The 10,644-nt window shown below is 49.0% G+C and overlaps 1 protein-coding gene across 1 annotated transcript in view; it reads right to left on the bottom strand.

The window, feature by feature from the left end:
• Positions 1–165, bottom strand: part of THRSP (thyroid hormone responsive) — a 13,220-nt gene extending 13,055 nt beyond the window's left edge. The window contains exon 1 of the transcript XR_550041.1: positions 78–165. The gene's annotated coding sequence lies outside the window, so the exon portion shown is untranslated. The remainder of the gene's footprint in view (positions 1–77) is intronic.
• Positions 166–10,644: the final 10,479 nt, after the last annotated feature.

The following is a 10,644-nucleotide window of genomic DNA, read 5'->3' as shown; positions in this document are numbered from 1 at the left end:
GCCTCGCAGCTGCTGCCCTCAGCGCCGGGCCGGGCCGCCCCCCCCCGCCCCCCCCCCCACGGGCCCGAGCCTCTCACCTTTCCACTTCCCGGTGCCAGATTCCAGACCCCAGGGCTTCCACCTCCAAGGCTCCCCAGAAACTTCTCTTAAAGCCTCTCTCACCTGGTCTGAGGTCGGGGGGAGCAGTTCCTTTCACTCCCTTTTTCCTTGTGGACTGGGGGGCAGTGCACGCTGACAGCTCTCTCCAAAAAGATTTTCCCTCCAAGTTCCTGGGGGATTTCAGCCTTCTCTCTGTGGCCAGGAGGTAGGTGAGGAGGTGGGTTTTAATCCTGTCCTCCCTTCTGGAGAGTTCTGCACAGTTAGCCCAGCCTCCTACTTTAGGGTCACCAACTCAGGCATTGTTTCTGCCTTTGGGGCCTCAGCTGAAATTGTGAGGCAACTTGGAAAAATGTTTGTTTATATCTTACTAGTTTCCAGCCTTTGCCTGAGAACTGTTCAGTGTCTCTCACCTCAACCAAAAAGAGGCTTGGCAGAGGATCCGCTGAAAACACAAATTGGACTGCCAGTCCCCTGAGGCATACTGAGCCCCTTACTCTCCAGCCCTGCCCCAGCCATGCTGCATTTCCCTGCTCTGCTTTACAGGCTCTTCCCCAGCCCCACGTTTTTTCTCATCCCTTTGCCTTTCCTCCCACCAGAAGCGTTCTAGCTCTGCTTCTTCACTTGGCTGATTTTTCTGGTCTTTGAAAACTGAAGTCAAAATGTCACTTCTAGGAAGCCTTCCCTGCCCCCCGTCCCCCGCCCCCAACCTGGTTCAGTTGCCTGTCCACTGTGCTTCCACAGGCCCTGTCACAAATAGTGTTCTGTGTAGTTACCTCTATCTGAACCTCTTCTTACTTGATTTTGAGCTCTTTGAGGTCAAGGATGGTATTTGTTTTATTGAGTGTATTTAATTTTTTGTGTGAAAAACACCAAACAGAAAGTCAAAATCACCCATAATCCCCCCCTTTTTTCTGGTGTCATAGAAAGGACAAAGAATCTCCCTTCCCCTGCCTGTCCTGCCAATCCTATCTTCAGTGACAATCACTGTTATGAAGGTCGTGTGAGGGGGCCGGCCCGTGGCTCACTTGGGAGAGTGTGGTGCTGATAACACCAAGTCAAGGGTTAAGATCCCCTTACCAGTCACTTTAAAAAAAAAAAAAAAAAAAAATGAAGGTCATGTGATTCCTCCCGCTTTCTCCTGGCACGTGCATGTGCGCGCGCACACACACACACACACACAATTTTATAATTCATACTCTATGTCTTGGTCTGCAATTACCATTTTCATTTAACAATCCACCTTTGGCATCTTTCCATGTTAGTGCATATGATCCTACCTTATTCCTGTGCATGTGTGTTTATATAGAGAGAACGTAAGATTTGCCATATTAACTAATTTTTAAGTGTACAATTCAGTGGCATTAACTACATTCACAATATTGTGCAACCATCACCACTCTTTCCAAAACTTTTTCATCACCCCAAACAGAAACTCTGTACCCATTAAGCAATAATTCCCCATTCTCCCCTCCCCACACCTGATAACTTCTAATCGACTTTTTATTTTTGTGAACACCTCCTTTTTTAATGGCTGAATATTATTCCACAGTGGGAGACATCACCATTTATTTAACCATTCTCTACTGATGGACATCAAGGATGTTCCCATTTTTTTGATAATACAAACTATGCTACAACAACTATTCTCCTACATAATACACATAGGAATATTTTGGTAGAAGAAAGTCCTAGGAGTGGGGCTGCTGGGATATGCAAAATATGCATTTAAAAGTGTAACAGATACTTACAGGTCTGGGCATCACAATTACCTTTAACATGGAGATTATTGACCTCCATCCCATTAAACCCCATCTGTTTTAAAAGGGATGAATTGGGGCCCAGGAATCTGGATTTTAAAAACATCCTTGCCTGATCATTGTGACATGAGTCCACACAATGAGAAACATGGTTGTGGAGACAGATCTGTTGCGTCCTCAGTCCCCAGCATTTGGCCCTGAGCCTGCCCTGGCTGGCTCACAGAGCGGGTTTGCTTTCTGCAGCAACGTCGTAAGCTCCAATGTTCCTACCCACATCTTGCTGCTACCATGACAAGGTCACACTGATGAGTCATGAAGCACAGTGTGCTGGGCCTCGGAATGACAAAGCCCCTGAAGGAAGCTCCATGAATTGTGTGTCTCCCAATTCTGGAAGCCCAGAGAGCCTGTGTCACGCTGGTTTACCAGGCAGCTCCCAATTCTATTATCTGCTAGCATTGCCCTTTGTGGGAGGCAAACTCACCTTCCATTCAAATCCAAGCAAAACAAGGGAAAGACTGGCTGCCTTATCTCCTGGGGGAAACGATGACTCACACAACAGGAGTGGTGCGGGGAGGACAGAGAGCCACCAAAGAGAAAGAGAAAAGAGAAACAAGGCTGGAATTGGGGTGTAGAGGTGGGGAGGGGAGGAGATTAAAAGATGAGGGAAAAAGAGAAGAGGGGAAGAAAATGCAGAGAGACAGAGAGAGAGAAAGAAGACCAAAGTTACAGAGATGAAAGACACAGGAGGGAGATGTGGAGGGAGAAAGAAAAAAAGGACAGGGAAGAGAGAAGAAAGAAGTAAAATGGGAGAGACAAAAAACTACATGGAGCAGGAAGTGGGGTGAGTTCCTTATGTTGTACTTTTGGATCAGTCCAAACAAATGCTCCTGCTTCAGATCCCAGGAAGACACAGGAGGTGAGGGAGCCTTGGCTTGGTTCTCAGGTTCTGGCTATAAGTCAGGTCAGTTTCAGACCTTGCCTGCAGCCCCCAGCAGTCTGTGGGGTGTCACCCTCTGAACACGGGCAAACTATAAACAGGTGTGGGCACAGCCTTCCTGGCAATTTGGCAGCAAGAAGTAAGATCCTCAAAAAAGTACATACTCCTTGCTGTTTATAGTGGAGAGAAAAAAATACAGAAAGAAAGAAGTAAGAAATGAAATGTGACTTAGTAGATTTATGTCATATTCATACAACTCAATGCTATGCAGCCATTAAAAATGGTGGCACAGAAGAGCCCTTAATAATATGGGGGAAATCCTCATGATACTATACTAGATGGAAAAAATAAGTACACACTTGCTTAAATAAATCTTTTAAATGGAATGATTCATGTCCTGTTAGTGGACATATGTGTAATGGGGGTGGCTCCAACCCCTGCCCCCAGCTCAAGGTCTTTTTAAAGTTGCATTCAGTTCAACCCTGTGGTAAGAGGCAGTTGTTTTTTGGCCAGCTGAATCCAGACTCTATCCCTTCTACCTCCCTACTATCCCCAAGCTCTCTCTTTTGGGAAAATTCCCATGGAAGTCCTTGGCAGGGACCAATTCCTGGTCCTTGCTCCCACTACAGAAGCTCAAGTGAGGGCTGGCCCGTGGCTCACTTGGGAGAGTGAGTGCTGATAACACCAAGGCCACGGGTTCGGATCCCTATATAGGGATGGCCGGTTCGCTCACTTGGGAGAGCGTGGTGCTGACAACACCAAGTCAAGGTTTAAGATCCCCTTACCGGTCATCTTAAAAAAAAAAAAAAAGAAGCCCAAATGATTGGATTCTTCTTGTACCAGCCCCTGGTGTGGCCAGGAGTCTGCCTGTGACCATAGCATCAGGAGCCATCCCATTCCATAGTGTGTTCCTGGATAGGCTCCTGCCACTGGGCCCCTGAGCTCCTGGTCCCCCATCCTCTGTGAACATTGATAGTCTTCTAAGAAACTCTTTGTCTTTAAGGAGCTGGCATTGGCCTCTGTTGCTTGCCCTGTCTGACACTCCTGCTGTGTTCAGCTGCACCACCCACTATGTATACAGGGCTCCACCCTTCTCTTGGGTTAAGGTGTCCTGTGGCTGTGTGACGGGGTTTCCATGGGCTGATCAGCTGGTCTCCACACTCTTGGGCTGGGCAGCCAGCGAATGAGGAGCTGGAGGGGATACAGCCTATTCCTCTCCAGGAAACTGAGGAGGATGAGCTGGCAGAAGTCCTGGGTACAGGCCATGGGCAGTGCCCTTCTGTGTGTCAGTGTGCCGTTAGTAAACAATAACTGCCTCCTCGTGGTACCTGGGCACCTGAAAATCGGCCTGCAGGCCAGGGGCCATCAGCATGGCCTGAAAAAGGGGTCTGGAATGGAGTAAGGAGAGTATCCAAGAAGCTCTCACTCAGACTAGACCAGAGAGAGGCCTCTAGCTTCAAGAGATGTCTCAGAGCGTGAGGGAGGAACAGGGAACCTGAGGGATGTGGAGGTCCCTAGGTGGGGCACTGCCTGCGTTGGTTATACTGTCCTGTCCTAGCTTTGCTGTTCAAGAATCAGTCAGAAACCCTGAGGTGAGAAGGGCTTCGAGGTGCGTTTGCGGGAGCAGGGAGGGAGCATGGCTTGAGATATGGTCCTCACTTGTACTGGTCTGCCGGGGAGTCCTGGGGCAAGAGGGAGTAGCAATGATTATTTTTTTGATTAATTTTTTATTATTGAAGTATAACTTACATACAGAGGAATGCTCCCAAGTAACTTCCACAAACAAATACATGTCATGAAGGACTCAGCTCAGGGAAAAACATTACTCAGCATCCCAGAAGCCCCCCATTAGGCAGGCAATGATTTTAGAGAGGAAAGTGAGCAGGGTCGGACAGCAAAGGGGGAAGGAAGGAGAGGAGCCTCCCAGGCACCAGCCTGGGCTGTTATCCAGTCCTGGGGACCCAGCAGGAGACCCCCCCACCTTCTTCAGTAGTACCAGCTGGTGCTTGGGCCTGCATGTACATACTCCCTGTGTTCAGGACATCAGGGCCGGCCCTTGGGAGCTTGGAGAGCATGTTGTTAGCCTTGGGCAGCCCTGCAAACAGAGGTGAGGAACAATGTGTTTGTAGAAGGTCTCAGACCAGGTGGAGCTGGGCCTAGAGCCTGAGGGCAAACAGGGGAGAAGGTGTGGCCACAAGGGAGGGTCTGGGCGTTGGTGAAGCAGACACTGTTTGCTCCTCGAGTTTCTTTTTGTCCAGGAATGATTCATGTGAGTTCCACTGATTGGCCATCCTCCTCTTGCCCTGTGGTGAACACCTGAGTGGGAACAGTGGAGCGCTTTGGGAAAGCCACATTCCCTCTCTGGCCTCGGTTTCCTCAACAGCAAAATGGAACAACAACATAGACCTCATAGGACTGTCGTGAAGAAGAAATGAGATAAACCATCTAAAATGCCTGACGTTGGACAATAAATGTTTGTTTCTTTCCTTTGCCACTTTTACATTTAACAAATACTTATTTGAGGCCTAGCGTGTAGCAGCCAACTGTGATAGGCACCAGGAAGAGAGCCGTGAACAAAAGATGTAGAGACTGGCTGCTATCACGGACTGTGGGACAGACATTAAATAAACAAGTACATGTCATGAAGGAAAAGAACAGCATCTTATGAAAAAGAACATCAGCATGACTTGCTTCAAACACAGTGATCAGGGAAGGCCTCTTGGGAAAGATGACATTTCATCTGAGACCTAAAGGATGAGAATGAACCAGGCAATTTGGAAACCAGTGCCCTGAGGGTGCCGAAGGGCACAGGCTTTAGAGCCAGAAGTATCTGAGTTTCAGATCTTGGTTCCACTTCTCACTCAGCTGTGGGACTTTAGGGGAGTCCCTTCACCTCTCTGGGCCTTGGTTTTATCTTCTATAAAATGTAGCTAAAAATAGCTATTTTACAGAATCGTGAGGATGAAAATCAATCAGGTATATAAAATGTCCTTATGGAGTCTGGCACATAGTGGGTACTTAGTAAAAATCAGTTCCCCTCCTGTCCCAACTGGTGATTAGTTGTCAAGTGAATGGCACAGAGACAATGCACGCATGCGTGTGCACACAGATGTGCATGCATGGCGGACACACATGCACATACTCAAAAACACATACACGAAGAACACAAATGGCTCTCTCAAGCCGAATATTCATAAAGGGACTCTTGGGGCTGGCTGGTTAGTTCAGTTGGTTAGAACATGGTGTCATAACACGAAACTCAAGGGTTCAGATCCCCTTACCGGCCAGCTGCCAAAAAAAGAAATAAATAAAGAGACTTTACAAAGGTTTGGCAGGCTTTGGGGAGAGAACCAAGCACTAGTGCAGTCCCGCAGGGCTGGTAACAGGGTGAGGAAGGGAAACCCCAGAGAACAGCTGTGTGCAGAGTGCCCACAACGGTAGCTGGGACCTTCAGAGGGATGCAGCTGACTTATAGGGATGTTGCACGGAGGGCACGCAGTAATAAATACTTGACTTCAGCCCCCTCCTGTGTCTGATCTTCTGCTAGGCTCCATTGGCCAAACTCAGGTAAAGCCAGAGAGCACGGGAGCCTGCGGATGCACCCCATAAGGACCAGCCTCCCAGGTGGAGTGGACCTGGAGGGACAAATGCAAGAGCAGTCTCCACACCCACTGAGCCTCCTTAGAATGCAAGCCAGATATACCCAGTGTCAAGTGGTTTAAGTCAAAAAGGAATATCCGAGGTCACCTACCTGGAAACTCCAGGGGCAGGGACTTAGGCATAGCTTGATCAATGCTCAAATGATAGCCAGTTTCTCATCATCTCTGAGTGCTATTCTCCTTCAAATGTTAACTTCATTCTCAGGCAACACAGGGTGGCAAGATCGTGACAGTAGGGGAGATGCCCCTTGGGGAGAACTATGCTTCTTTATAACGGACAGTGAGTAAAAGCAGATGGAAATGTGACACATGTCCACCACGTTTATATCGAGGTGCTCATGGCCGATACACTCATGTGACAGGGATTCGTACTACTGAGGCCGTGGGGAGCAGGCTCCTCTGCTTGCCTGTGGCCTGTTTGGAAAAGGACATGAAAGATTACCTAGCCCAGTGTACTAGTCTGTTTCTGTTGCCTATAACAAAATACATGGAACGGGGTATTTTATAAAGAAAACAAAATGTATTAATTACAGTTTCTGAGGCTGGGACATCCAAAGTCCAGGGAACACATCTGGTGAGGGTCTTGGTGGTGACTTCAGTGATGCAGAGTATTACATTGTGAAATGGTGGAGCAGAGAGAACAGAGAGAGAGCAGAGAGTAACCTCCTCATTCACTCTCCCCTTAAAGCCCTCGGAACCACACCCCTGACCAACATTATTAATCCATTCACTACTGCACGGTCCTACAATCTAATCACCTCTTTAAGGCCCCACCTTTCAATTACCATAATAGGATTTCCCACGCTCTTAATAGTCATAATGGGGGCCAAGGGAAATAAGAAAGAAAGAGGGGGAGGGAGTGAGAAAATGAGAGAGAAAGAGAGACAAAAGAAAGAATAAGAAATTAAGACAGTATAAAAGAATACATAATGAAAAGTAATTTTCCTTCCATGGCAGACTCCTAGTGCTCTCCCTGGAAGATAATGATGGCTAAGTCAATACTATAATTCTGTGTATTCTTGCAGAAATTATCGATGTAAATGTAGTGGTGTGCATAGGTATTATTATTATTATTATTATTATTATTATTATCTTCATCATCATCTTGATGACCTTTCTATATTAGCACATAGAGATCTGCATCATTTTTTGTAGTGGATGTAAAATATTCTAATATGTGGATATATTCTAATTTACTTAACCAGTCCCCAAATGATGGACATTTAGGCTGCTTCAAGTCTTTTGCTTTTATAAACAATGCTGTAGTGAACATCCTGGTACATGTTGTATCTTTGCACACATGTGCTCTAGAGGCTAATCCTGAGTGAAACGGGTTACCTTCTGGCTTTCAAGGCTTATCTCACATCACTGTGCTAGAAAGAACCAAGACTGATAATGTTGGAAGGGATCTTAACCATCATCAAGCCCAGCTGTCTCTTTCCCATTTTGCAGATGAGGAAACTGAGGCCCCAGGTCTGGCAGCAGTCTAGAGGTAGATTTGGGTTAGTACCCTCTGTGTTCTCACAGAGACAATGTGGAAGAAAGAGGGCAGGTTCGGGGGTTGGGCAGCTCTGTCTTTGTGCCCCGGCGTGGCAGTAGAGGGAGCACTCAATGGGGCAGGCTCTGGAGCCAGACTGCCTGGACTTGAATCGTGCCTTAGAAATACAGCCCTTCTGGGCCGCCCGGTGGCGCACTGGAGAGTGCGCTGCTTGGGAGCGCAGCCGCTGAGGGTTCGGATCCCATGTGGAGACCGGTTCCCACTCACTGGCTGAGCGTGGTGCGGGTGCGACACCGAGGGTTGCCATCCCGTTACCGGTCAGTAAAAAAGACAAAAAGGAAAAAAAAAAGAAAAGAAATACAGCCCTTCTAAGCTTCAACCTCCTCCCACGGAAAATGGGGATGATTTTAATCTTACTTATAGTGTTATTGTGAAGATTAAATGAGATAATGCCTGTGATTACTTTTTGCCCTTTGTTAGCATTTCCCACTCTGGGCATCCTTTCTTTCTTTCTTTCTTTTTTTTTTTTTTGACAGCTGGCTGGTACAGGGATCAAACTCTGGACCTTGGTGTTATCAGTATCACGCTCTAACCAACTGAGCAACTGGCCAGCCCTCACTCTGGGCATCTTGACTCCTGCTCCTTGCAAGGGACATTCTTGAGGTTAAAAGGCCCATGAGCTGGTGAACTAGGGGCACACCTGGCCTCCAGCCATGGTCTCTGTTCCTCCAGTCAAGGCCAAACTGAGCAAGTTCTAACCTTACCCAGAAGCCCTGGCTGCCTGCCCTCTCCGGAAAGGAGCTTGCTGGGTCTGGGGCCCAATCAAGGGGAGGGCTTCAAAAGGCAGCCCAGCATATATCCTCCTATGTATGGCCATCCTGTGTCCACCTGTGCTGGGCACTGACGGTACAGTGCCTCCCAGATTCCTCCCAGAAATTCTGTAGGGGCATCGCTGCTCCCATTTTTTTCTCTTTTTTTGGCGGCTGGCAGGTACAGGGATCTGAACCCTTGACCTTGGTGTCATTGACACCACAACTCTAACCAACTGAGCTGACCAGCCAGCCCAACCACTCTATTTTTGAGGTGAAGAATGTGAGGCTCCCAGAGTTCAAAGGACTTGCTTCTAAGTAAAGAATTCCCAGAGTGGAGTGGGAGGACTTCCCAGGGGAAGGGAGGACACACTGATTGGTTCTGAAGTTGATTCAGATTCACTGAGGCACTACGTTCTTTGGAATTTATAACGTGGTCTTCTAACACAGGCTGCCTCAGTCAGAGATGATGGAAAAGGGACGCGTCTCCTGGCTCTCCTGCTGCGGACCTCCTTCTGGTTCCTCCTCTAATTCAGCACCTCAGGCCTCAGGGCCCTGTGCACCCCTCCCCACCCCCCTCCTACCTACTCCCCATTGTCCTTCAGAGCTCACCTGCAGGAGGCCCTCACTGCCCCTGCTCCCCAGTAACGAGTCCACAGTTACGTATATGCTCTGCAGCGTTTCTATCTGTATCTGTAGTCCCTCGCTCTTTCCTCTCAGAGCACTGCTCACACTGTGTAACCAGATGTTTATTCCTGTGGTTATTCAACTACTGTCTGTGTCCTCGCTGAGAGTGAGTCCCATGAGGACGCTCTTGTCCCCTGGTTCACTGTTCTTTTCCCAGTGCCTGGTGCCATGACTGACACACAGTAGGCACTCAGATATGTGTGTTCCTCCTCTCTAAAAAGGGAAAGCCTGGCTGGTTAGCTCAGTTTGTTAGTGTGTGTGGTACTGACAACACCAAGGTCAGAGTTTGGTTCCCTGTACCGGCCAGCCACCACACAAAAAAACAAAGCTCTCTAAAGCATCTGGCACAAAGTCAGGCCACTCTGGTCTAGACCTGAACCATTCCCTAAAGACCTGACTATTTCTCAAGCAGGTATGGAGCAGAAGGAAGGGAAGAGGGTCCCTGTGGTCTGGCAAGGGTCTCCCCCTCTGAGGGGCTCACAAAAAGAGCCTTGTGTGGGAGCGGGTGGGCAGGATGCCTCGTGAGACAGCTGGGCCCGGGGCTGCCAGGCCTGGGCTGGGCTGGGCACTGTGCCACAGGCAGCCTTCTGAGAGCCCTTTCATCTGAGTCCCAGCTGCCACTTGGCTGACTGGCCCAAAGCCCAGCTGCCTAGAGGGGAGAGGGGCTTTGTCCCAGGAAGAAGAACAAAGGGGGGGTGGGGGTGGGGGGAGGGCAGAGGGAAGCAGTGCTTGCTCTTGGAATCAGACCAGAGGGAAACAAGATCCAGTCATAGGCGACACCAAGGGCTGTTTGAATTCTTTGGTTGCCATAGCATCTAGCAAGACAGGTTCACAGGGACTATCTCAGAAAATACTGCAACCTCGCACTGTTATAGATGGAGAATTGAGGCCCAGGGAGGAGCAGGGACTTGTCCAAGGTGATCCTGCAAACGAGCGGCAGCACCAGAATTAGAACCCTGGTCTCTTGTCTCCTGGTACAGGCTGACTCGGAAAGAGGCACTTCACCTCTGGGAGCCTCAGGGTCCCCATACATAAAACAGAGGTGCTGGGGCCGGCCCGGTGGCGCACTGCTACAGTGCGCCGCTTAGGAGCGCGGCGGCGCTCCCTCCGAGGGTTCGGATCCCACGTACAGACCAGCAGCTCACTGGCTGAGCGAGGTGCGGGCGTGACACTGAGGGTTGCGATCCTGTTGCTGGAG

Source organism: Galeopterus variegatus, unplaced genomic scaffold (assembly GCF_000696425.1).
Source record: "Galeopterus variegatus unplaced genomic scaffold, G_variegatus-3.0.2 Scaffold15, whole genome shotgun sequence".
NCBI lineage: Eukaryota > Metazoa > Chordata > Mammalia > Dermoptera > Cynocephalidae > Galeopterus > Galeopterus variegatus.
This window is presented reverse-complemented; position numbering and strand designations above follow the sequence as displayed.